The sequence below is a fragment of the Oncorhynchus masou genome, chromosome 23, assembly GCF_036934945.1.
Source record: "Oncorhynchus masou masou isolate Uvic2021 chromosome 23, UVic_Omas_1.1, whole genome shotgun sequence".
NCBI lineage: Eukaryota > Metazoa > Chordata > Actinopteri > Salmoniformes > Salmonidae > Oncorhynchus > Oncorhynchus masou.
Window position 1 is genome coordinate 1256293 of NC_088234.1, and position 25511 is coordinate 1281803.

Consider the following 25511-nt stretch of genomic DNA (forward strand, 5'->3'; position numbering starts at 1 on the left):
ATTGTTGTATTACAACCTGTAGCCCAGTAGACCATCTGAAAACTTATCAGACACATGTTGGATGGTTTTCACTGCTTTTTATTCCCTTAAAACAGGACAAACAGATGTCTTTTTGGAAATTGTACACAGGATAAAATATTTGCCTAAACCTTGTTGCTCTGCAGAAATGACAAAGAAAACTTTAACGATGTTAACTAGATTATTCATTAAATAATTCTAGTGATTTATGACATTATCCTGGTGAGCATCGCTTTATTTAGTCTCCCAGGGAAACAAGTTATGACCCCAGATAAACTGTGTTTAGTCTCCCAGGGCAACAAGTTATGACCCCAGGTAAACTGTGTTTAGTCTCCCAGGGAAACAAGTTATGACTCCAGATAAACTGTGTTTAGTCTCCCAGGGCAACAAGTTATGACCCCAGGTAAACTGTGTTTAGTCTTCTAGACCCAGGGCAACAAGTTATGACCCCAGATAAACTGTGTTTAGTCTCCCAGGGCAACAAGTTATGACCCCAGATAAACTGTATTTAGTCTCCCAGGGAAACAAGTTATGACCCCAGATAAACTGTATTTAGTCTCCCAGGGCAACAAGTTATGACCCCAGATTAACTGTATTTAGTCTCCCAGGGCAACAAGTTATGACTCCAGATAATTTGTTGCCCAAGAAGACAAAATACAGTTTATCTGGTGTCAGATAGACTGACCGTAGTCCCTGTGTGAGAACGCTGTTCATTGACTACAGCTCAGTGTTCAACACCATAGTTCCCTCATAGCTCATCACTAAGGTAAGGACCCAGGGATTAAATGCCTCCCTCTGTAATGGGATCCTGGACTTCCTCAGGGGTGCGTGCTCAGTCCCCTCTTGTACTCCCAGCTCACCCATGACTGCGTGGCCAAACACAACTCCAACACCATCATTAAGTTTGCAGACGACACAACAGTGTCAGCCTGACCACCGACAACGACGGGACAGCCTATAGGGAGGAGGTCAGAGACCTGACCAGGTGGTGCCAGAATAACAACCTATGCTTCAACATAACCAAGACTAAGGAGATGATTGTGGACAACAGGAAAAGGAGGACCGAGCACGTCCCCATTCTCATCGACGGGGCTGTAGTGGAGCAGGTTGAGAGCCTCAAGTTCCTTGGTGTCCACATCCCCAACAAACTAACATGGTCCAAACACACTAAGACAGTTGTGAAGAGGGCACAACAACGCCTGTTCTCCCTCAGAAGACAAAATATTTGCCATGGGTCCTCAGATCCTCAAAAGGTTCTACAGCTGCACCATCGGCAACTGCTCGGCCTCCGACCGACCGCAAGGCACGACAGAGGGTAGTGCGTATGGCCCAGTACATCACTGGGGCTAAGTTGCCTGCCATCCAGGACCTCTACACCAGGCCGTGTCAGAGGAAGGCCCAAAAAATGTCTATGTATATAGGGCAGCAGCCTCTAAGGTGCAGGGTTGAGTGACCGGGTGGTGGCAGGCTAGTGATGGCTATTTAACAGTCTGATGGCCTTGAGATAGAAGCTGTTTTTCAGTCTCTCGGTCCCAGCTTTGACCAGCTCCTTCATTTGGTTGATGTTGAAGGAGAGGTTATTCCCCCTGGCATCACTCACGTCCTCCCTGTAGGCCGTCTCGTCGTTGTTGGTAATCAAGCCTACCACTGTTACTCCAACAGGAAAAAACATCCCCTCATGGCTATTGCCCAGTTCCTTAGACTTATTTATTTAAATGATAATTATGACAACTCAAGATGCATGTTTGTCATCTGCAAACTTAATGATTGAGTTGGAGGCGTGCACGCAGTCATGGGTGAACAGGGAGTACTGGAGGGGCTGAGCATGCACCCTTGTGGTGCCCCCTTGTTGAGGATCAGCGAAGTGGGGGTGTTGTTTCCTACCTTCACCACCTGGGAGTGGCCCGTCAGAACCCAGTTGCACAGGACGGGGACGAGACCCAGGTCCTCCAGCTTAATGGTGAGCTTGGAGGGTACTATGGTGTTAAATGCTGAGCTATTGGGGGCGGTAAGCAAATTGGAGTGGGTCTAGGGCGTCAGGTAGGTGGAGGTGATATGATCCTTGACTAGTCTCTCAAAGCACTTCATGATGACGGAAGTGAGTGCTACAGGGCGATAGTCATTTAGCTCAATTACCTTCGCTTTCTTGGGTACAGGAACAATGGTGGCCCTCTTGAAGCAAGTGGGGACAGCAGACTGGGATAGAGAGATTGAATATGTCCGTAAACACACCAGCCAGCTGGTCTGCGCATGCTCTGAGGACGCGGCTCTGGGATGCCGTCTGGTCCGGCAGCCTTGCGAGGGTTAACACGTTTAAATGTCTTACTCACGTCGGCCACGGAGAAGGAGAGCCCACAGTTCTTGGTAGCGGGTTGCGTTGGTGGCACTGTGTTATCTAAAAGCGGGCGAGGAAGGTGTTTAGCTTGTCCGGAAGCAAGACGTGGGTGGTTTTCCCTTTGTCGTCCATAATTGTCTGTAGACCACATTTATTTATTTAACTAGGTCTCATGTCTGAGCCGTTGAATTGCGACTCCACTTTGTCTAAGTGGTTGTTCCACTGATGTCAGAAGGTGAATTCACCAATTTGTAAGTCGCTCTGGATAAGAGCGTCTGCTAAATGACTTAAATGTAATGTAAATGTCTCTATACCGACATTTTGCTTGTTTGCATTACGGAGGGAGTAACTACACTGTTTGTATTTGGCCATATTCCCATTTCTATGGTTAAATGCAGCTCTTTCAGTTTTGTGTGAATGCTGCCATCTATCCACAGTTTCTGGTAAAGGAAGGTTTTAATAGTCACAGTGGGAACAACATCTCCCATTCACTTCCTGATAAACTCAATCACCGTATCAGTGTATTCATCAATTTTTATTTTCGGAAGCTACCCGCAACATATTCCAGTCCGCGTGATCAAACAATCTTGAAGCGTGGATTACGATTGGTCAGACCAGTGTTGAATAGTCCTTAGCACGGGAATTTCCTGTTTGAGTCTTGCTTATAGGAAAGGAGGAGCAAAATGAAGATATGATCTGATTTGCCAAAGGGAGGGTGGGGGAGGGCCTTGTAGGCATCCCGGAAGTTGGAGTAGCAGTTGGAGTAGCAGTTGGAGTAGCAGTTGAATAGCAGTTGAGTAGCAGTTGAGTAGCAGTTGGAGTAGGAGTTGGAGTAGCAGTTGAGTAGCAGTTGGAATAGCAGTTGGAGTAGCACTTGAGTAGCAGTTGAGTAGCAGTTGAGCAACAGTTGAGTAGCAGTTGGAGTAGCAGTTGAGTAGCTGTTGAGTAGCAGTTGGAGTAGCAGTTGGGTAGCAGTTGAGTAGCAGTTGGAGTAGCAGTTGGAATAGCAGTTGGAGTAGCAGTTGAGTAGCAGTTGGAGTAGCAGTTGGAGTAGCAGTTGGAGTAGCAGTTGGGTAGCAGTTGGAGTAGCAGTTGGAGTAGCAGTTAGGTAGCAGTTGAGTAGCAGTTGAGTAGCAGTTGGAGTAGCAGTTGGAGTAGCAGTTGGAGTAGCAGTTGGAGTAGCAGTTGGAGTAGCAGTTGAGTAGCAGTTGAGTAGCAGTTGAGTAGCAGTTGGAGTAGCTGTTGGAGTAACAGTTGGAGTAGCAGTTGAAGTAGCAGTTGGAGTAGAAGTTGGGTAGCAGTTGGAGTAGCAGTTGAGTAGCTGTTGGAGTAGCAGTTGAGGTAGCAGTTGGAGTAGCAGTTGAGTAGCAGTTGGAGCAGCAGTTGAGGAGAAGTTGAGTAGCAGTTGAGTAGCAGTTGCGGTAGTGTTTTCCTCAAATTTGCTTCGTTAAAGTGCACAGCTACAATAAATGCGGCCAGTTTGAATAAAGTCCATTGAAGTTCTTTGAGGGCCGTCGTGGTATCGGCTTGAGGGTCAACAGGTCACTAGATAAAGACTTGCAGGACCCTGATTACACACACACACACACACACACACACACACACACACACACACACACACACACACACACACAGCTGACGTGGTACACAGAGTGGGCGGGACAGCTTAAGTCATCTTTATTGTGATTGGTCACAGCAACAGACAGACAAGCCCCTCTCCCAATCAATCTTCTCTCAAATAGACATCGATCAGTCATATGTACGACTGTATATATACTATAAAAATAATATATATCAGTCATATTTAATAACTGTTTCTTAGAAAAGGTAACAGAATAATTATAATTATTACAAAACATCCTGAATTCATCATAATAATAAACAATAAACAACTTCAATACAGAGAGTTCAATGTGAGGGACTGGGATACTACCACACCCATAATGCAACGGGAGAGGCCTCAGGACTAAAGTCCCATAGTTCCATAGGTCATGGAGACATGGGCTCGGGTCAGAGGTCAACTCTAGGGTCCATCAGTACCTCTGTGACTTGGGAGAGGTTATGAAATGGCAGCAGACATTCTGAAAGTCTCAGCGCAGCAGTCTCACTAGACCGTGGAAGTATTGTATCTTTAAACACTAACCCAGGAACAAATAGATGGAGAGATGATAGAGGAGAGGAGAATTGTCCATCTTTATCAGTCTATCAGTCATTTATGCTCTTCCATCCTCCTATCTCTCTCTCTCTTTCTGTTTTACCCCTCTCTCTCTCTCTCTCTCTGTGTTTTACAACCCCTCTCTCTCTTTTACCCTCTCTCTCTTTTACCCTCTCTCTCTGTTTTACCCTCTCTCTCTATTTTACCCTCTCTCTCTCTCTCTCTTTTTTACCCTCTCTCTCTCTCTCTTTTACCCTCTCTCGCTCTCTCTCTCTCTCTCTCTCTCTCTCTCTCTGTTTTACCCTCTCTCTATCCCCCCCTCTCTCTTTCTGTTTTATCCCCTCCCTCTCGTTCCTAAGAAGTCCATATAGACCTGATCATGTTATCAGAGTTAGTCTCTCTAGAAGTCAGGTTTTAAATCAGAGTCAGTCTCTCTAGAAGTCAGGTTTTAAATCAGAGTCAGTCTCTAGAAGCAGTCAGGTTTTAAATCAGAGTCAGTCTCTCTAGAAGTCAGGTTTTAAATCAGAGTCAGTCTCTCTAGAAGTCAGGTTTTAAATCAGAGTTAGTCTCTAGAAGTCAGGATTTAAATCAGAGGCAGTCTATCTAGAAGCAGTCAGGTTTTAAATCAGAGTCAGTCTCTCTAGAAGTCAGGTTTTAAATCAGAGTCAGTCTCTGTAGAAGTCAGGTTTTAAATCAGAGTCCGTCTCTCTAGAAGTCAGGTTTTAAATCAGTCAGTCTCTCTAGAAGTTATGTTTTAAATCAGAGTCAGTCTCTCTAGAAGTCAGGTTTTAAATCAGAGTTAGTCTCTCTAGAAGTCAAGTTTTAAATCTGAGTTAGTCTCTCTAGAAGTCAAGTTTTAAATCAGAGTTAGTCTCTCTAGAAGTCAGGTTTTAAATCAGAGATGTCTCTCTAGAAGCAGTTAGTCTACAAGGTCCAGCACCACACCTCAGTCAGAGGGAATATCTGGGAAAACCTGATTGGGCGAAATCCTTTATCCCAAACAGTGTTCCAGGGGAGAAATCTTCCACAGTATTCCAACGGTATTCCGAGAGGATCCCGCCAGTATTATAAAACCAAGTTAATGTTGAGTATTCCCGTGGACTCCAACAAGGCAGTATTGTAAAACCAAGTTAATGTCCAGTATTCCGTGGACTCCAACAAGGCAGTTTTATAAAACCAAGTTAATGTTGAGTATTCCGTGGACTCCAACAAGGCAGTATTATAATACCAAGTTAATGTCCAGTATTCCCGTGGACTCCAACAAGGCAGTATTATAAAACCAAGCTAATGTCCAGTATTCCGTGGACACCAACAAGGCAGTATTATAAAACCAAGTTAATGTTGAGTATTCCAACAAGGCAGTATTGTAAAACCAAGTTAATGTCCAGTATTCCTGTGGACTCCAACAAGGCAGTATTATAAAACCAAGTTAATGTCCAGTATTCCCGTGGATTCCAACAAGGCAGTATTATAAAACCAAGTTAATGTTGAGTATTCCCGTGGACTCCAACAAGGCAGTATTATAAAACCAAGTTAATGTCCAGTATTCCTGTGGACTCCAACAAGGCAGTTTTATAAAACCAAGTTAATGTTGAGTATTCCTGTGGACTCCAACAAGGCAGTATTATAAAACCAAGTTAATGTCCAGTATTCCCGTGGACTCCAACAAGGCAGTATTATAAAACCAAGTTAATGTCCAGTATTCCCGTGGACTCCAACAAGGCAGTATTATAAAACCAAGTTAATGTCCAGTATTCCCGTGGACTCCAACAAGGCAGTATTGGAAAACTGAAGGAATCTCTCAGGAGAGAGTTCATGTCTGTCTCTCTCTCCGTCTTCCTGATTGGATGAAGAGTACACACACATCTATTGTGTCATCACAGTGGAACCGAGTACAAAGATTGGCTTGGGACACCGTTGGCGTAGTGACATCATCACAACTGGTACGTGGTTGGCTGGTGGCTTGTTGAAGGGCTTTGGTGAGATTGGCCAGTATGGAAGGGTGGGGGGAGCTTCCATGAGGCTGTAATAGGTGATTGGTCAGTATCTGAGTGTGGGAGGAGTTTTGAGAACTCTAAGGGTCTGGATGGAAGAGAGAATCTTCTTCTGGTGTCCCGCTAGAGTCACTCCTATACGCAACAGATCCCTAGAGGAGGAGGAGGAGAGAAAGAGAGAAAGAGAGAAAGAAAGAAGGAGAGAGAAAGAGAGAAAGAAAGAGAGAGAGAGAGGGGGAGAGAGGGGGAGAGAGAGAGAGGGAGAGTTTAATAATTGTGTGCGTGTGCTCTGTGTAGTGTGTAATGTGTAGTATGTAGTGTGTAATACGTACTCTGTAGAGATCTGTGCGATGACCTCCAGGTTGGTGAATCCTGCCTGTGTAAAGCTCTCTTCATAACGAGACATCTTGATAGCATGAAGCCACTCTGAGACAGACCCACAGGCTGACAGGGGAGGGGGGCGCTGGTCTAACAGGGGTTGGGAGGAACTGGGGGAGAAGAGGGGGAAGACATTATGAATCATGATGAGGTTGTTTTACTGTAGGGGAGAAGAGGGGGAGACATTATGAATCATGATGAGGTTGTTTTACTGTAGGGGAGAAGAGGGGGAAACATTATGAATCATGATGAGGTTGTTTTACTGTAGGGGAGAAGACATTATGAATCATGATGAGGTTGTTTTACTGTAGGGGAGAAGACATTATGAATCATGATGAGGTTGTTTTACTGTAGGGGAGAAGAGGGAGAAGACATTATGAATCATGATGAGGTTGTTTTACTGTAGGGGAGAAGAGGGGGAGACATTATGATTCATGATGAGGTTGTTTTACTGTAGGGGAGAAGAGGGGAAGACATTATGAATCATGATGAGGTTGTTTTACTGTAGGGGGAAGACATTATGAATCATGATGAGGTTGTTTTACTGTAGGGGAGAGACATTATGAATCATGATGAGGTTGTTTTACTGTAGGGGAGAAGACATTATGAATCATGATGAGGTTGTTTTACTGTAGGGGGGAGACATTATGAATCATGATGAGTTTTTTTTACTGTAGGGGAGAAGACATTATGAATCATGATGAGGTTGTTTTACTGTAGGGGAGAAGACATTATGAATCATGATGAGTTTTTTTACTGTAGGGGAGAAGACATTATGAATCATGATGAGGTTGTTTTACTGTAGGGGAGAAGACATTTTGAATCATGATAAGGTTGTTTTACTGTAGGGGAGAAGACATTATGAATCATGATGAGGTTGTTTTACTGTAGGGGAGAAGACATTATGAATCATGATGAGGTTGTTTTACTGTAGGGGAGAGACATTATGAATCATGATGAGGTTGTTTTACTGTAGGGGAGAAGAGGGGGAGACATTATGAATCACGATGAGGTTGTTTTACTGTAGGGGAGAAGAGGGGGAAACATTATGAATCATGATGAGGTTGTTTTACTGTAGGGGAGAAGAGGGGGAGACATTATGAATCATGATGAGGTTGTTTTACTGTAGGGGAGAAGAGGGGAAGACATTATGAATCATGATGAGGTTGTTTTACTGTAGGGGAGAAGAGTGGGAGACATTATGAATCACGATGAGGTTGTTTTACTGTAGGGGAGAAGAGGGGGAAACATTATGAATCATGATGAGGTTGTTTTACTGTAGGGGAGAAGAGGGGGAAGACATTATGAATCATGATGAGGTTGTTTTACTGTAGGGGAGAAGAGGGGAGAAGACATTATGAATCATGATGAGGTTGTTTTACTGTAGGGGAGAAGAGGGGGAGACATTATGAATCATGATGAGGTTGTTTTACTGTAGGGGAGAAGAGGGGGAAGACATTATGAATCATGATGAGGTTGTTTTACTGTAGGGGAGAAGAGGGGGAGACATTATGAATCATGATGAGGTTGTTTTACTGTAGAGGAGAAGACATTATGAATCATGATGAGGTTGTTTTACTGTAGGGGAGAAGACATTATGAATCATGATGAGGTTGTTTTACTGTAGGGGAGAAGACATTATGTATCATGATGTGGTTGTTTTACTGTAGGGGAGAAGACATTATGAATCACGATGAGGTTGTTTTACTGTAGGGGAGAAGAGGGGGGAGACATTATGAATAACGATGAGGTTGTTTTACTGTAGGGGAGAAGAGGGGGAAGACATTATGAATCATGATGAGGTTGTTTTACTGTAGGGGAGAAGAGTGGGAAACATTATGAATCATGATGAGGTTGTTTTACTGTAGGGGAGAAGACATTATGAATCATGATGAGGTTGTTTTACTGTAGGGGAGAAGAGGGGGAGACATTATGAATCACGATGAGGTTGTTTTACTGTAGGGGAGAAGAGGGGGAAACATTATGAATCATGATGAGGTTGTTTTACTGTAGGGGAGAAGACATTATGAATCATGATGAGGTTGTTTTACTGTAGGGGAGAAGACATTATGAATCATGATGAGGTTGTTTTACTGTAGGGGGAAGACATTATGAATCATGATGAGGTTGTTTTACTGTAGGGGAGAAGACATTATGAATCATGATATATAATAATAATATATCCCATTTAGCAGACGCTTTTGTCCAAAGCGACTTACAAGTCGGCTGGGGCCACTACTTTTTACATATGGGTGGCCCCAGCGGGAATCGAACCCACGACGCTTGGCGTTGCAAGCGCCATGCTCTACCGACTGAGCCACACAGGACACGATGAGGTTGTTTTACTGTAGGGGAGAAGACATTATGAATCATGATGAGGTTGTTTTACTGTAGGGGAGAAGACATTATGAATCATGATGAGGTTGTTTTACTGTAGGGCACATATGTCAGAGTCAAGGCCCGCGGGCCACATCCGGCCCGCGAGAAGGTTTTTACGGCCCCTGGGATGATCTTGATTTATTATTAGAACCGGCCCGCAGACCGCAGCAAGCCGGCAGCCCGCAGATCTTTTACACGCACCAATACTACATTTCCCACAATGCAACGGTGACGCACCGAGCAGTAGGCTGCTTCATTTCTATATTTATTGGCACAGCAGTCGTCAGCATCACAGTAAAATTAACTTTCAGATACCCATCAAGTGTTGTTTTTGATTAATAGATTTTTGCACTTTATTTTATTTTATTTCAATCCAATTATATTTTAAAAATATTTCAGTTGAGTGGATGATAGAAAATTGCTATTATTGTTTTTTTCTTTGAAGTAAATTTAGCCCACTTTTGCTAAAATAGAAAATATAGGCTACTGATGGTGCCTTGAATACCGGTTTCTTTCATTTAATGTTCATGTTATGGGGATTTTTATATAAAGGAAATTTGTCTTTTGTGTCTGTTGAAAATTAAAGATTACTGACAGAGCCATAAGAAAATATTGCTTTATTTATCTGATCATATTGGAATATATTTGTTAGGTTTTCAGTAGGTTCAATTAGGTTCACTAGACTATATGCGTCATTTAAAAAATTTTCAATGAACATTCGAACAGTCCGGCCTTTCGGCTTGTAGCTAAATTTTTATTTGGCCCTCCGTCCATTTGACTTTGACACCCCTGCTGTAGGGGAAGACATTATGAATCATGATGAGGTTGTTTTACTGTAGGGGAGAAGACATTATGAATCATGATGAGGTTGTTTTACTGTAGGGGAGAAGACATTATGAATCATGATGAGGTTGTTTTACTGTAGGGGAGAAGACATTATGAATCATGATGAGGTTGTTTTACTGTAGAGGAGAAGACATTATGAATCATGATGAGGTTGTTTTACTGTAGGGGAGAAGACATTATGAATCATGATGAGGTTGTTTTACTGTAGGGGAGAAGACATTATGAATCATGATGAGGTTGTTTTACTGTAGGGGAGAAGAGGGGGAGACATTATGAATCATGATGAGGTTGTTTTACTGTAGGGGAGAAGAGTGGGAAACATTATGAATCATGATGAGGTTGTTTTACTGTAGGGGAGAAGACATTATGAATCATGATGAGGTTGTTTTACTGTAGGGGAGAATACATTATGAATCATGATGAGGTTGTTTTACTGTAGGGGAGAAGAGGGGGAGACTTTATGAATCACGATGAGGTTGTTTTACTGTAGGGGAGAAGAGGGGGAGACATTATGAATCATGATGAGGTTATTTTACTGTAGGGGAGAAGACATTATGAATCATGATGAGGTTGTTTTACTGTAGGGGAGAAGAGGGGGAGACATTATGAATCATGATGAGGTTGTTTTACTGTAGGGGAGAAGAGGGGGAGACATTATGAATCATGATGAGGTTATTTTACTGTAGGGGAAAAGACATTATGAATCATGATGAGGTTGTTTTACTGTAGGGGAGAAGACATTATGAATCATGATGTGGTTGTTTTACTGTAGGGGAGAAGACATTATGAATCATGATGTGGTTGTTTTACTGTAGGGGAGAAGAGGGGGAGACATTATGAATCATGATGAGGTTGTTTTACTGTAGGGGAGAAGAGGGGGGAGACATTATGAATCATGATGAGGTTGTTTTACTGTAGGGGAGAAGAGGGGGAGACATTATGAATCATGATGAGGTTGTTTTACTGTAGGGGAGAAGAGGGGGAAACATTATGAATCATGATGAGGTTGTTTTACTGTAGGGGAGAAGAGTGGGAAACATTATGAATCATGATGAGGTTGTTTTACTGTAGGGGAGAAGAGGGGGAGACATTATGAATCATGATGAGGTTGTTTTACTGTAACATGGATTGACAGGTTGAGGAGAGGTGTAACAGGAGAGGAGAGACACTCTATACCCAAAGAGGAGGAGAGAGAAATGAAAGGTTATGAACCCCCCGAGACACACTCTCTCACTCTCTCTCTCTTACCCAGGTCCGTCCGGCTGTGTGATCTTCAGGGAGGCGGGGTTTCTGATCAGCCTATCGAGCGCTGAGACAACGTTGGCGAATGCGTGGACGAGCAGCTCTCTCTTTCTGCCAACAGTCCAACATGAGGGAGTGGAGAGAGGAGGGACACTCCGGTGGGGGGGCAGACGGTAGTCCTGTTCTATAGCATTGATCACCTGGTGAGGGGGGGTCAGTGTTAGGTAGGGAGTGGAGAGGAGAGAGGAGGGACACTCTGGTGGGGGGGTCAGTGTTAGGTAGGGAGAGGAGAGAGGAGGGACACTCCGGTGGGGGGGTCAGTGTTAGGTAGGGAGTGGAGAGAGGAGAGACACTCTGGTGGGGGGGGCAGACGGTAGTCCTGTTCTATAGCATTGATCACCTGGTGGGGGGGTCAGTGTTAGGTAGGGAGAGGAGAGAGGAGAGACACTCTGGTGGGGGGGGGTCAGTGTTAGGTAGGGAGTGGAGAGAGGAGAGACACTCCGGTGGGGGGGGCAGACGGTAGTCCTGTTCTATAGCATTGATCACCTGGTGGGGGGGGTCAGTGTTAGGTAGGGAGTGGAGAGAGGAGGGACACTCCGGTGGGGGGGCAGACGGTAGTCCTGTTCTATAGCATTGATCACCTGGTTGGGGGGTCAGTGTTAGGTAGGGAGTGGAGAGGAGAGAGGAGGGACACTCTGGTGGGGGGGGTCAGTGTTAGGTAGGGAGTGGAGAGAGGAGAGACACTCTGGTGGGGGGGTCAGTGTTAGGTAGGGAGTGGAGAGGAGAGAGGAGAGACACTCTGGTGGGGGGGGGGTCAGTGTTAGGTAGGGAGTGGAGAGAGGAGAGACACTCTGGTGGGGGGGGTCAGTGTTAGGTAGGGAGTGGAGAGGAGAGAGGAGGGACACTCTGGTGGGGGGTCAGTGTTAGGTAGGGAGTGGAGAGGAGAGACACTCTGGTGGGGGGCAGACGGTAGTCCTGTTCTATAGCATTGATCACCTGGTGGGGGGTCAGTGTTAGGTAGGGAGTGGAGAGAGGAGAGACACTCTGGTGGGGGGGGGTCAGTGTTAGGTAGGGAGTGGAGAGGAGAGAGGAGGGACACTCTGGTGGGGGGGTCAGTGTTAGGTAGGGAGTGGAGAGAGGAGAGACACTCCGGTGGGGGGCAGACGGTAGTCCTGTTCTATAGCATTGATCACCTGGTGGGGGGGGTCAGTGTTAGGTAGGGAGAGGAGAGAGGAGAGACACTCTGGTGGGGGGGGTCAGTGTTAGGTAGGGAGTGGGAGAGGAGGGACACTCTGGTGGGGGGGGTCAGTGTTAGGTAGGGAGTGGAGAGAGGAGGGACACTCTGGTGGGGGGGTCAGTGTTAGGTAGGGAGAGGAGAGAGGAGAGACACTCTGGTGGGGGGGTCAGTGTTAGGTAGGGAGTGGAGAGAGGAGGGACACTCGGTGGGGGGCAGACGGTAGTCCTGTTCTATAGCATTGATCACCTGGTGGGGGGGTCAGTGTTAGGTAGGGAGTGGAGAGAGGAGGGACACTCCGGTGGGGGGGCAGACGGTAGTCCTGTTCTATAGCATTGATCACCTGGTTGGGGGGTCAGTGTTAGGTAGGGGGAGTGGAGAGGAGAGAGGAGGGACACTCTGGTGGGGGGGGGTCAGTGTTAGGTAGGGAGTGGAGAGAGGAGAGACACTCTGGTGGGGGGGTCAGTGTTAGGTAGGGAGTGGGAGGGAGAGACACTCTGGTGGGGGGGGGTCAGTGTTAGGTAGGGAGTGGAGAGGAGAGAGGAGGGACACTCTGGTGGGGGGGTCAGTGTTAGGTAGGGAGTGGAGAGAGGAGAGACACTCTGGTGGAGGGGGTCAGTGTTAGGGAGGGAGAGGAACACTAGTGGGGGGGGTCAGTGTTAGGTAGGGAGTGGAGAGAGGAGAGACACTCTGGTGGAGGGGGTCAGTGTTAGGGAGGGAGAGGAACACTAGTGGGGGGCAGACGGTAGTCCTGTTCTATAGCATTGATCACCTGGTGGGGGGGTCAGTGTTAGGTAGGAGAGGAGAGAGGAGGGACACTCCGGGGGGGGGGCAGACGGTAGTCCTGTTCTATAGCATTGATCACCTGGTGGGGGGGTCAGTGTTAGGTAGGGAGAGGAGAGAGGAGGGACACTCCGGTGGGGGGGGGTCAGTGTTAGGTAGGGAGTGGAGAGAGGAGAGACACTCTGGTGGGGGGGGGGTCAGTGTTAGGTAGGGAGTGGAGAGGGGAGAGACACTCTGGTGGGGGGGTCAGTGTTAGGTAGGGAGTGGAGAGAGGAGAGACACTCTGGTGGGGGGGTCAGTGTTAGGTAGGGAGTGGAGAGGAGAGAGGAGGGACACTCTGGTGGGGGGTCAGTGTTAGGTAGGGAGTGGAGAGAGGAGAGACACTCCGGTGGGGGGGGGGCAGACGGTAGTCCTGTTCTATAGCATTGATCACCTGGTGGGGGGGGTCAGTGTTAGGTAGGGAGTGGAGAGGAGAGAGGAGGGACACTCTGGTGGGGGGGTCAGTGTTAGGTAGGGAGTGGAGAGAGGAGAGACACTCTGGTGGGGGGGGCAGACGGTAGTCCTGTTCTATAGCATTGATCACCTGGTGGGGGGGTCAGTGTTAGGTAGGGAGTGGAGAGAGGAGAGACACTCTGGTGGGGGGGTCAGTGTTAGGTAGGGAGTGGAGAGGAGAGAGGAGGGACACTCTGGTGGGGGGGGGTCAGTGTTAGGTAGGGAGTGGAGAGAGGAGAGACACTCCGGTGGGGGGGGCAGACGGTAGTCCTGTTCTATAGCATTGATCACCTGGTGGGGGGGTCAGTGTTAGGTAGGGGAGAGGAGAGAGGAGAGACACTCCGGTGGGGGGGGCAGACGGTAGTCCTGTTCTATAGCATTGATCACCTGGTGGGGGGGTCAGTGTTAGGTAGGGAGTGGAGAGAGGAGGGACACTCCGGTGGGGGGGCAGACGGTAGTCCTGTTCTATAGCATTGATCACCTGGTTGGGGGGGTCAGTGTTAGGTAGGGAGTGGAGAGGAGAGAGGAGGGACACTCTGGTGGGGGGGGGTCAGTGTTAGGTAGGGAGTGGAGAGAGGAGAGACACTCTGGTGGGGGGGTCAGTGTTAGGTAGGGAGTGGAGAGGGGAGAGACACTCTGGTGGGGGGGGGGTCAGTGTTAGGTAGGGAGTGGAGAGGAGAGAGGGAGGGACACTCTGGTGGGGGGGGGGGGTCAGTGTTAGGTAGGGAGTGGAGAGAGGAGAGACACTCTGGTGGAGGGGGGTCAGTGTTAGGGAGGGAGAGGAACACTAGTGGGGGGGTCAGTGTTAGGTAGGGAGTGGAGAGAGGAGAGACACTCTGGTGGAGGGGGGTCAGTGTTAGGGAGGGAGAGGAACACTAGTGGGGGGCAGACGGTAGTCCTGTTCTATAGCATTGATCACCTGGTGGGGGGGGTCAGTGTTAGGTAGGGAGAGGAGAGAGGAGGGACACTCCGGTGGGGGGGGGGCAGACGGTAGTCCTGTTCTATAGCATTGATCACCTGGTGGGGGGGGGTCAGTGTTAGGTAGGGAGAGGAGAGAGGAGGGACACTCCGGTGGGGGGGGTCAGTGTTAGGTAGGGAGTGGAGAGAGGAGAGACACTCTGGTGGGGGGGGTCAGTGTTAGGTAGGGAGTGGAGAGGGGAGAGACACTCTGGTGGGGGGGTCAGTGTTAGGTAGGGAGAGGAGAGGAGAGACACTCTGGTGGGGGGGGGGGGCAGACGGTAGTCCTGTTCTATAGCATTGATCACCTGGTGGGGGGGTCAGTGTTAGGTAGGGAGTGGGACACTAGTGGGGGGGTCAGTGTTAGGTAGGGAGTGGGACACTAGTGGGGGGGTCAGTGTTAGGTAGGGAGTGGGACACTAGTGGGGGGGTCAGTGTTAGGTAGGGAGTGGGACACTAGTGGGGGGGTCAGTGTTAGGTAGGGAGTGGGACACTAGTGGGGGGTTCAGTGTTAGGTAGGGAGTGGGACACTAGTGGGGGGTGGGGGGATCAGTGTTAGGTAGGGAGTGGGACACTAGTGGGGGGGTCAGTGTTAGGTAGGGAGTGGGACACTAGTGGGGGGTTCAGTGTTAGGTAGGGAGTGGGACACTAGTGGGGGGTGGGGGGGGGATCAGTGTTAGGTAGGGAGTGGGACACTAGTGGGGGGTCAGTGTTAGGTAGGGAGTGGGACACTAGTGGGGGTGGGGGGATCAGTGTTAGGTAGGGAGTGGGACACTAGTGGGGGGGGGGTCAGTGTTAGGTAGGGAGTGGGACACTAGTGGGGGGTCAGTGTTAGGTAGGGAGTGGGACACTAGTGGGGGTGGGGGGATCAGTGTTAGGTAGGGAGTGGGACACTAGTGGGGGGGTCAGTGTTAGGTAGGGAGTGGGACACTTGTGGGGGTCAGTGTTAGGTAGGGAGTGGGACACTTGTGGGGGGGTCAGTGTTAGGTAGGGAGTGGGACACTAGTGGGGGGATCAGTGTTAGGTAGGGAGTGGGACACTAGTGGGGGGTTAGTGTTAGGTAGGGAGTGGGACACTAGTGGGGGGGTCAGTGTTAGGTAAGGAGTGGAACACTAGTGGGGGTCAGTGTTAGGTAGGGAGTGGAGAGAGGAGGGACACTCCGGGGGGGGGGCAGACGGTAGTCCTGTTCTATAGCATTGATCACCTGGTGGGGGGTCAGTGTTAGGTAGGGAGTGGAGAGAGGAGAGACACTCTGGTGGGGGGGGGGGGGGTCAGTGTTAGGTAGGGAGAGGAGAGACACTCTGGTGGGGGGGTCAGTGTTAGGTAGGGAGAGGAGAGGAGAGAGGAGGGACACTCTGGTGGGGGGGGTCAGTGTTAGGTAGGGAGTGGAGAGGGGAGAGACACTCTGGTGGGGGGGTCAGTGTTAGGTAGGGAGAGGAGAGACACTCTGGTGGGGGGTCAGTGTTAGGTAGGGAGAGGAGAGGAGAGAGGGAGGGACACTCTGGGGGGGGGGTCAGTGTTAGGTAGGGAGTGGAGAGGGGAGAGACACTCTGGTGGGGGGGGGGTCAGTGTTAGGTAGGGAGAGGAGAGACACTCTGGTGGGGGGGTCAGTTTTAGGTAGGAGAGGAGAGGAGAGACACTCTGGTGGGGGGGGGGGCAGACGGTAGTCCTGTTCTATAGCATTGATCACCTGGTGGGGGGGGTCAGTGTTAGGTAGGGAGTGGAGAGGAGAGAGGAGGGACACTCTGGTGGGGGGGTCAGTGTTAGGTAGGGAGTGGAGAGAGGAGAGACACTCTGGTGGGAGGGGGGTCAGTGTTAGGGAGGGAGAGGAGAGGAGAGACACTCTGGTGGGGGGGGGGCAGACGGTAGTCCTGTTCTATAGCATTGATCACCTGGTGGGGGGGTCAGTTTTAGGTAGGGAGAGGAGAGGAGAGACACTCTGGTGGGGGGGGGGCAGACGGTAGTCCTGTTCTATAGCATTGATCACCTGGTGGGGGGTCAGTGTTAGGTAGGGAGAGGAGAGACACTCTGGTGGGGGGGGGGTCAGTGTTAGGTAGGGAGAGGAGAGAGGAGGGACACTCTGGTGGGGGGCTCAGTGTTAGGTAGGGAGTGGAGAGAGGAGAGACACTCTGGTGGGCGGGGGTCAGTGTTAGGTAGGGAGAGGAGAGACACTCTGGTGGGGGGGGCAGACGGTAGTCCTGTTCTATAGCATTGATCACCTGGTGGGGGGGGGTCAGTGTTAGGTAGGGAGTGGGACACTAGTGGGGGTCAGTGTTAGGTAGGGAGTGGGACACTAGTGGGGGGGGGTCAGTGTTAGGTAGGGAGTGGGACACTAGTGGGGGGTCAGTGTTAGGCAGGGAGTGGGACACTACTGGGGGGGTCAGTGTTAGGTAGGGAGTGGGACACTAGTGGGGGTCAGTGTTAGGTAGGGAGTGGGACACTAGTGGGGGGGGTCAGTGTTAGGCAGGGGAGTGGGACACTAGTGGGGGGGTCAGTGTTAGACAGGAGTGGAACACTACTGGGGGGGTCAGTGTTAGGTAGGGAGTGGGACACTAGTGGGGGGGGGTCAGTGTTAGGTAGGGAGTGGGACACTAGTGGGGGGTCAGTGTTAGGTAGGGAGTGAGACACTACTGGGGGGTCAGTGTTAGGTAGGGAGTGGAACACTACTGGGGGGGTCAGTGTTAGGTAGGGAGTGGAACACTAGTTGGGGGGTCAGTGTTAGGTAGGGAGTGGAACACTAGTGGGGGGTGGGGGGGTCAGTGTTAGGTAGGGAGTGGAACACTAGTGGGGGTCAGTGTTAGGTAGGGAGTGGAACACTACTGGGGGGGGTCAGTGTTAGGTAGGGAGTGGAACACTAGTGGGGGTGGGGGGTCAGTGTTAGGTAGGGAGTGGAACACTAGTGGGGGGGTCAGTGTTAGGTAGGGAGTGGAACACTAGTGGGGGGGTCAGTGTTAGGTAGGGAGTGGAACACTACTGGGGGGGTCAGTGTTAGGTAGGAGTGGGACACTAGTGGGGGGGGGGCAGTGTTAGGTAGGGAGTGGAACACTACTGGGGGGGTCAGTGTTAGGTAGGGAGTGGGACACTAGTGGGGGGGGGGGTCAGTATTAGGTAGGGAGTGGGACACTAGTGGGGGGGGGGGGTCAGTGTTAGGTAGGGAGTGAGACACTACTGGGGGGGTCAGTGTTAGGTAGGGAGTGGGACACTAGTGGGGGGGTGGGTCAGTGTTAGGTAGGGAGTGGAACACTAGTGGGGGGGTCAGTGTTAGGTAGGGAGTGGAACACTAGTGGGGGGGGTCAGTGTTAGGTAGGGAGTGGGACACTAGTGGGGGGGTCAGTGTTAGGTAGGGAGTGGAACACTAGTGGGGGGGTCAGTGTTAGGTAGGGAGTGGAACACTACTGGGGGGGGTCAGTGTTAGGTAGGGAGTGGGACACTAGTGGGGGGGTCAGTGTTAGGTAGGGAGTGGAACACTAGTGGGGGGGTCAGTGTTAGGTAGGGAGTGGAACACTACTGGGGGGTCAGTGTTAGGTAGGGAGTGGAACACTGGGGGGGTCAGTGTTAGGTAGGGAGTGGGACACTAGTGGGGGGGTCAGTGTTAGGTAGGGAGTGGAACACTACTGGGGGGTCAGTGTTAGGTAGGGAGTGGGACACTAGTGGGGGGGCAGTGTTAGGTAGGGAGTGGAACACTACTGGGGGGGGTCAGTGTTAGGTAGGGAGTGGGACACTAGTGGGGGGGTCAGTGTTAGGTAGGGAGTGGGACACTAGTGGGGGGGTCAGTGTTAGGTAGGGAGTGGAACACTACTGGGGGGTCAGTGTTAGGTAGGGAGTGGAACACTAGTGGGGGGGGTCAGTGTTAGGTAGGGAGTGGAACACTACTGGGGGGTCAGTGTTAGGTAGGGAGTGGGACACTAGTGGGGGGGCAGTGTTAGGTAGGGAGTGGGACACTAGTGGGGGGGGGGTCAGTGTTAGGTAGGGAGTGGGACACTAGTGGGGGGGGGTCAGTGTTAGGTAGGGAGTGAGACACTACTGGGGGGTCAGTGTTAGGTAGGGAGTGGAACACTACTGGGGGGTCAGTGTTAGGTAGGGAGTGGAACACTAGTGGGGGGTCAGTGTTAGGTAGGGAGTGGAACACTAGTGGGGGGGTCAGTGTTAGGTAGGGAGTGGAACACTAGTGGGGGTCAGTGTTAGGTAGGGAGTGGAACACTACTGGGGGGGTCAGTGTTAGGTAGGGAGTGGAACACTACTGGGGGGTCAGTGTTAGGTAAGGAGTGAGACACTACTGGGGGGGGTCAGTGTTAGGTAGGGAGTGGAACACTAGTGGGGGGGGGTCAGTGTTAGGTAGGGAGTGGGACACTACTGGGGGGTCAGTGTTAGGTAGGGAGTGGAACACTAGTGGGGGGGTCAGTGTTAGGTAAGGAGTGAGACACTACTGGGGGGGTCAGTGTTAGGTAGGGAGTGGAACACTACTGGGGGGGGTCAGTGTTAGGTAGGGAGTGGAACACTAGTGGGGGGGGGGGGTCAGTGTTAGGTAGGGAGTGGAACACTACTGGGGGGGTCAGTGTTAGGTAGGGAGTGGAACACTACTGGGGGGGTCAGTGTTAGGTAGGGAGTGGAACACTAGTGGGGGGTCAGTGTTAGGTAAGGAGTGGAACACTAGTGGGGGGGTCAGTGTTAGGTAGGGAGTGGAACACTACTGGGGGGGGTCAGTGTTAGGTAGGGAGTGGAACACTAGTGGGGGGTGGGGGGGTCAGTGTTAGGTAGGGAGTGGAACACTAGTGGGGGGTCAGTGTTAGGTAGGGAGTGGAACACTACTGGGGGGGTCAGTGTTAGGTAGGGAGTGGAACACTAGTGGGGGGGTGGGGGGTCAGTGTTAGGTAGGGAGTGGAACACTAGTGGGGGGTCAGTGTTAGGTAGGGAGTGGAACACTACTGGGGGGGTCAGTGTTAGGTAGGGAGTGGAACACTAGTGGGGGTCAGTGTTAGGTAGGGAGTGGAACACTACTGGGGGGGTCAGTGTTAGGTAGGGAGTGGAACACTAGTGGGGGGGTCAGTGTTAGGTAGGGAGTGGAACACTAGTGGGGGGGGGTCAGTGTTAGGTAGGGAGTGGAACACTACTGGGGGGGTCAGTGTTAGGTAGGGAGTGGAACACTAGTGGGGGTCAGTGTTAGGTAGGGAGTGGAACACTAGTGGGGGGGTCAGTGTTAGGTAGGGAGTGGAACACTACTGGGGGGGTCAGTGTTAGGTAGGGAGTGGGACACTAGTGGGGGTCAGTGTTAGGTAGGGAGTGGAACACTAGTGGGGGTCAGTGTTAGGTAGGGAGTGGAACACTACTGGGGGGTCAGTGTTAGGTAGGGAGTGGGACACTAGTGGGGGGGGGCAGTGTTAGGTAGGGAGTGGAACACTACTGGGGGGTCAGTGTTAGGTAGGGAGTGGAACACTAGTGGGGGGGGTCAGTGTTAGGTAGGGAGTGGAACACTAGTGGGGGGGTCAGTGTTAGGTAGGGAGTGGAACACTAGTGGGGGGGTCAGTGTTAGGTAGGGAGTGGAACACTACTGGGGGGGGTCAGTGTTAGGTAGGGAGTGGGACACTAGTGGGGGGGCAGTGTTAGGTAGGGAGTGGGACACTAGTGGGGGGGTCAGTGTTAGGTAGGGATTGGGACCAAACAACGGCTCAAAGTACGTCTGTCTTCACTGAAATTGTAGGTGTAAAAAAACACTTCTGTCTGGAAACAATCAAATCAGATAGAAAGATAGAAATAACCCTTACATCCTGGTTACTCATGTCCCAGTACGGCCGTTCCCGAAGCTCATCACCTCCCACATCACGATGCCGTAGCTCCACGCGTCACTGGCCGATGTAAACTTTCTGAACGCAATCGCCTCTGGAGCTGTCCAACGTATGGGGATTTTACCACCCTATAGAGAGGAGGAGGAGGGAGGGAGAGGGAGGAGGGAGGAGGGAGGGGAAGAGGGAGGGGGAGGGGGGGGGGGAGGGGGGAGGGAGGGAGAGGGAGTGAGAGGGAAGAGGGAGGGGGAGGGAGGGGGAAGAGGGAGGGGGGGGGAGGGAGGGGGAGGAGGGGGAGGGAGGGGGAAGAGGGAGGGGGGAGGGGAGGGAGGGAGGAGAGGGGGGATGGGGGAGGGGAGGGAGAGAGGGAGGGAGGGAGGGGGAAGAGGGAGGGGGGAGGGAGGGGGGGAGGGGAAGAGGGAGGGAGAGGGAGGGAGGAGGGAGGGGGGAGGAGGGGGGAGGGAGGGGGAAGAGGGAGGGGGAGGGGAGAGGGAGAGGGGGGATGGGGGAGGAGGGAGAGAGGGAGGGAGGGAGGGGGAAGAGGGAGGGGGAGGAGGGAGGGGGGGAGGGGGGAGAGAGGGGAGGGAGGGAGAAGGGAGGGGTAAGAGGGAGGAAGGAGGGAGGGGGAGGGGAAGAGGGAGGGTGTGAGGGAGGAGGGAGGGAGTGAGGCAGGGAGGGAGGGGGGTAGTTAGTGGGGTAGTTACCAGTGAGATAGTGTAGCTGGGCACGGCTCATTAGGCAGGATTCGCGGCACCCAATTGCGGCAGATTGACGAGGGCAGCATTTTCTGAGCTAAACTGACCAAGACACACCTCCAACAACAACACATAAAACCATCATTCTGCCCAAAAACAATGACAGTTCCTCTCAACCAGTGTCGTATTTCAGGTGATCGCTTGTGCCGCCCTGTGATCAACACTTTGTCAAAGGCAGGGTGCAAACGTTGGCGCTCCACCAACGTTCCGTCAAAAGAATCATCTACAAGAAATCATGTAGCCGATACAGGATATGTTAGACTCATGTAGCCGATACAGGATATGTTAGCCTCATGTAGCAGATACAGGATATGTTAGACTCATGTAGCCGATACAGGATATGTTAGACTCATGTAGCAAATACAGGATATGTTAGACTCATGTAGCAGATACAGGATATGTTAGACTCATGTAGCAGATACAGGATATGTTAGACTCATGTAGCCGATACAGGATATGTTAGACTCATGTAGCAGATACAGGATATGTTAGACTCATGTAGCAGATACAGGATATGTTAGCCTCATGTAGCCGATAAAGGATATGTTAGACTCATGTAGCAGATACAGGATATGTTAGAAAGAGGATGTGGCCTTTTCTGTAGCCCACAGGCTGGAGATGAAATGGATGACAATGTAATGAGACGGACACTTTATTTATACATCAAACAGGTTTCTCCGATCAAATAGCCTAACCTAAATGGAAAATAATCAAATAAAGAATGTGCTGACATGTTAACAAACAACATAACAACAGGACAGGTCAAAGTTGTTGTTTCACCCCATTGTCACGATCAGTGGTTTCAAGATTGTATCTGTAAAGTATTGGCAAGCTGATCGTAGTGTAACTGATACTCAGGATAACTCCCGATAAACCCTACTTCTGGGCTGTCCTGCAGTGTAACTGATACTCAGGATAACTCCCGATAAACCCTACTTCTGGGCTGTCCTGCAGTGTAACTGATACTCAGGATAACTCCCGATAAACCCTACTTCTGGGCTGTCCTGCAGTGTAACTGATACTCAGGATAACTCCTCAGGATAAAACCCTACTTCTGGGCTGTCCTGCAGTGTAACTGATACTCAGGATAACTCGATAAACCCTACTTCTGGGCTGTCCTGCAGTGTAACTGATACTCAGGATAACTCCCGATAAACCCTACTTCTGGGCTGTCCTGCAGTGTAACTGATACTCAGGATAACTCGATAAACCCTACTTCTGGGCTGTCCTGCAGTGTAACTGATACTCAGGATAACTCCGATAAACCCTACTTCTGGGCTGTCCTGCAGTAACTCCCGATAAACCCTACTTCTGGGCTGTCCTGCAGTGTAACTGATACTCAGGATAACTCCCGATAAACCCTACTTCTGGGCTGTCCTGCAGTGTAACTGATACTCAGGATAACTCCCGATAAACCCTACTTCTGGGCTGTCCTGCAGTGTAACTGATACTCAGGATAACTCCCGATAAACCCTACTTCTGGGCTGTCCTGCTGTGTAACTGATACTCAGGATAACTCCCGATAAACCCTACTTCTGGGCTGTCCTGCTGTGTAACTGATACTCAGGATAACTCCCGATAAACCCTACTTCTGGGCTGTCCTGCTGTGTAACTGATACTCAGGATAACTCCCGATAAACCCTACTTCTGGGCTGTCCTGCTGTGTAACTGATACTCAGGATAACTCCCGATAAACCCTACTTCTGGGCTGTCCTGCAGTGTAACTGATACTCAGGATAACTCCCGATAAACCCTACTTCTGGGCTGTCCTGCTGTGTAACTGATACTCAGGATAACTCCCGATAAACCCTACTTCTGGGCTGTCCTGCTGTGTAACTGATACTCAGGATAACTCCCGATAAACCCTACTTCTGGGCTGTCCTGCTGTGTAACTGATACTCAGGATAACTCCCGATAAACCCTACTTCTGGGCTGTCCTGCTGTGTAACTGATACTCAGGATAACTCCCGATAAACCCTACTTCTGGGCTGTCCTGCAGTGTAACTGATACTCAGGATAACTCCCGATAAACCCTACTTCTGGGCTGTCCTGCAGTGTAACTGATACTCAGGATAACTCCCCGATAAACCCTACTTCTGGAAATGTCCTGCAGTGTAACTGATACTCAGGATAACTCGATAAACCCTACTTCTGGGCTGTCCTGCTGTGTAACTGATACTCAGGATAACTCCCGATAAACCCTACTTCTGGGCTGTCCTGCAGTGTAACTGATACTCAGGATAACTCCCGATAAACCCTACTTCTGGGCTGTCCTGCTGTGTAACACACTGCAAATAGACTCACGATAACTGATAAAATTGGGGTGTTGATATTCAGAGATTAAATAACCAGATTGATTAGTAACCAGGACTAATACGTTCTACGGCCTGTTTTACAAATGGTAGGACACCACACAGATGGGCATTCATAAAAATCTATTTCAGGCACCACTGTAGGCTAGACCTCAGTAACCCCAGTAAGCACGGACTGACATCGATGCTTTTTGGACGTTTTATTTTGGTGCAGTCTGGACCGGCCTTGTATGTAGGGGCCCATTTCTAGAGGTAGTTAGGGTTAGTGTAGGATTGGTAGAGTTAGTGTAGGGTAGGTCAGTAGGAGGTAGTTTAGGGTAGTTAATAGATATTGTGGTATATACAGGGTCCTCTGGGACAGTGAAGCATTTTTTTTTCTTCTTTTGGCTCTATACTCAAAAAGTTTGGATTTGAAATCTAAACAATGACTATGAAGTCAAAGTGCAGACTGTCAGTTTTCATTTGAGGGTTTTTTCATTCATATCAGTGGAACCGGTTAGAAATTACAGCACTTTATGTACATAGTTTCCCCCCCATATTAGGGGTGCATAAGTATTGGGACAAATTAATTTCTATGTGTATTAAAGTAATACAATGTTCATAGCAGTGACGACATCCAGCTTGTGACTCTACAGAGTTGTTGGATGCTGTTTGTTTTGGTTCAGATTACTTCGTGTGTGCTCAATAGAAATGAATGGTAATTAATGTATGGTGTCATTTTGGAGTCACTTTTATTGTAAGAATTGAATAATAACAGGGGAGGTTAGCGTTTTATATCATACCCCCAAGACATGCTAACCTCTCACCATTACAATAACAGGGGAGGTTAGCATTTTATATCATACCCCCAAGACATGCTAACCTCTCACCATTACAATAACAGGAGGTTAGCATTTTATATCATACCCCAAGACATGCTAACCTCTCACCATTACAATAACAGGGGAGGTTAGCATTTTATATCATACCCCAAGACATGCTAACCTCTCACCATTACAATAACAGGGGAGGTTAGCATTTTATATCATACCTCCAAGACATGCTAACCTCTCACCATTACAATAACAGGGGAGGTTAGCATTTTATATCATACCTCCAAGGCATGCAAACCTCTCACCATTACAATAACAGGGGAGGTTAGCATTTTATATCATACCTCCAAGGCATGCTAACCTCTCACCATTACAATAACAGGGGAGGTTAGCATTTTGGGGTTGAATGATATTTGCACTCATCATTATTCAGGATTATCTGTAACCATGGTAGCATCCACATTAATGTAGAAGTGTTTAGAAACATATTCTATTCTAATTTACAAGGTAGGGGTAGTTAGGGGTAAGTAGGGGTAGTTAGGGGGTAAGTAGGGGTAGTTAGGGTTAGGTAGAGGTAGTTAGGGGGTAAGTAGGGGTAGTTAGGGGGTAAGTAGGGGTAGTTCGGGTTAGGTAGAGGTGGTTAGGGTCAGGTAAAGGTAGTTAGAAGGTAGTTAGAGGCTGGGTAGGGTTAGGTAGGGGTAGTTAGAGGCTGGGTAGGGTTAGGAAGGGGTAGTTAGAGGGGTAGATAGGGTGTATTTACCAGTGAGCTGGTGTATGTTAGGTAGGGGTAGTTAGAAGGTATATTTACGAATGAGCTGGTTACGGTTAGGATGGGGTAGTTAGAGGGGTAGATAGGGATATTTTTTAGGGGTATATTTACCAGTGAGCTGGTGTATGTTAGGTAGGGGTAGTTAGAAGGTAGTTAGAGGGGTAGATAGGGATATTTTAGGGTATATTTACCAGTGAGCTGGTGTATGTGGGGTAGGGGTAGTTAGAGGGTAGTTAGAGGGGTAGATAGGGTATATTTACCAGTGAGCTG

At 49.6% G+C, this 25511-nt stretch overlaps 1 pseudogene; it reads right to left on the bottom strand.

The window, feature by feature from the left end:
* Positions 1-4006: 4006 nt before the first annotated feature.
* The window catches only part of LOC135510158 (ephrin type-B receptor 4b-like), a 75341-nt pseudogene continuing 53836 nt past the window's right edge, over positions 4007-25511 (bottom strand).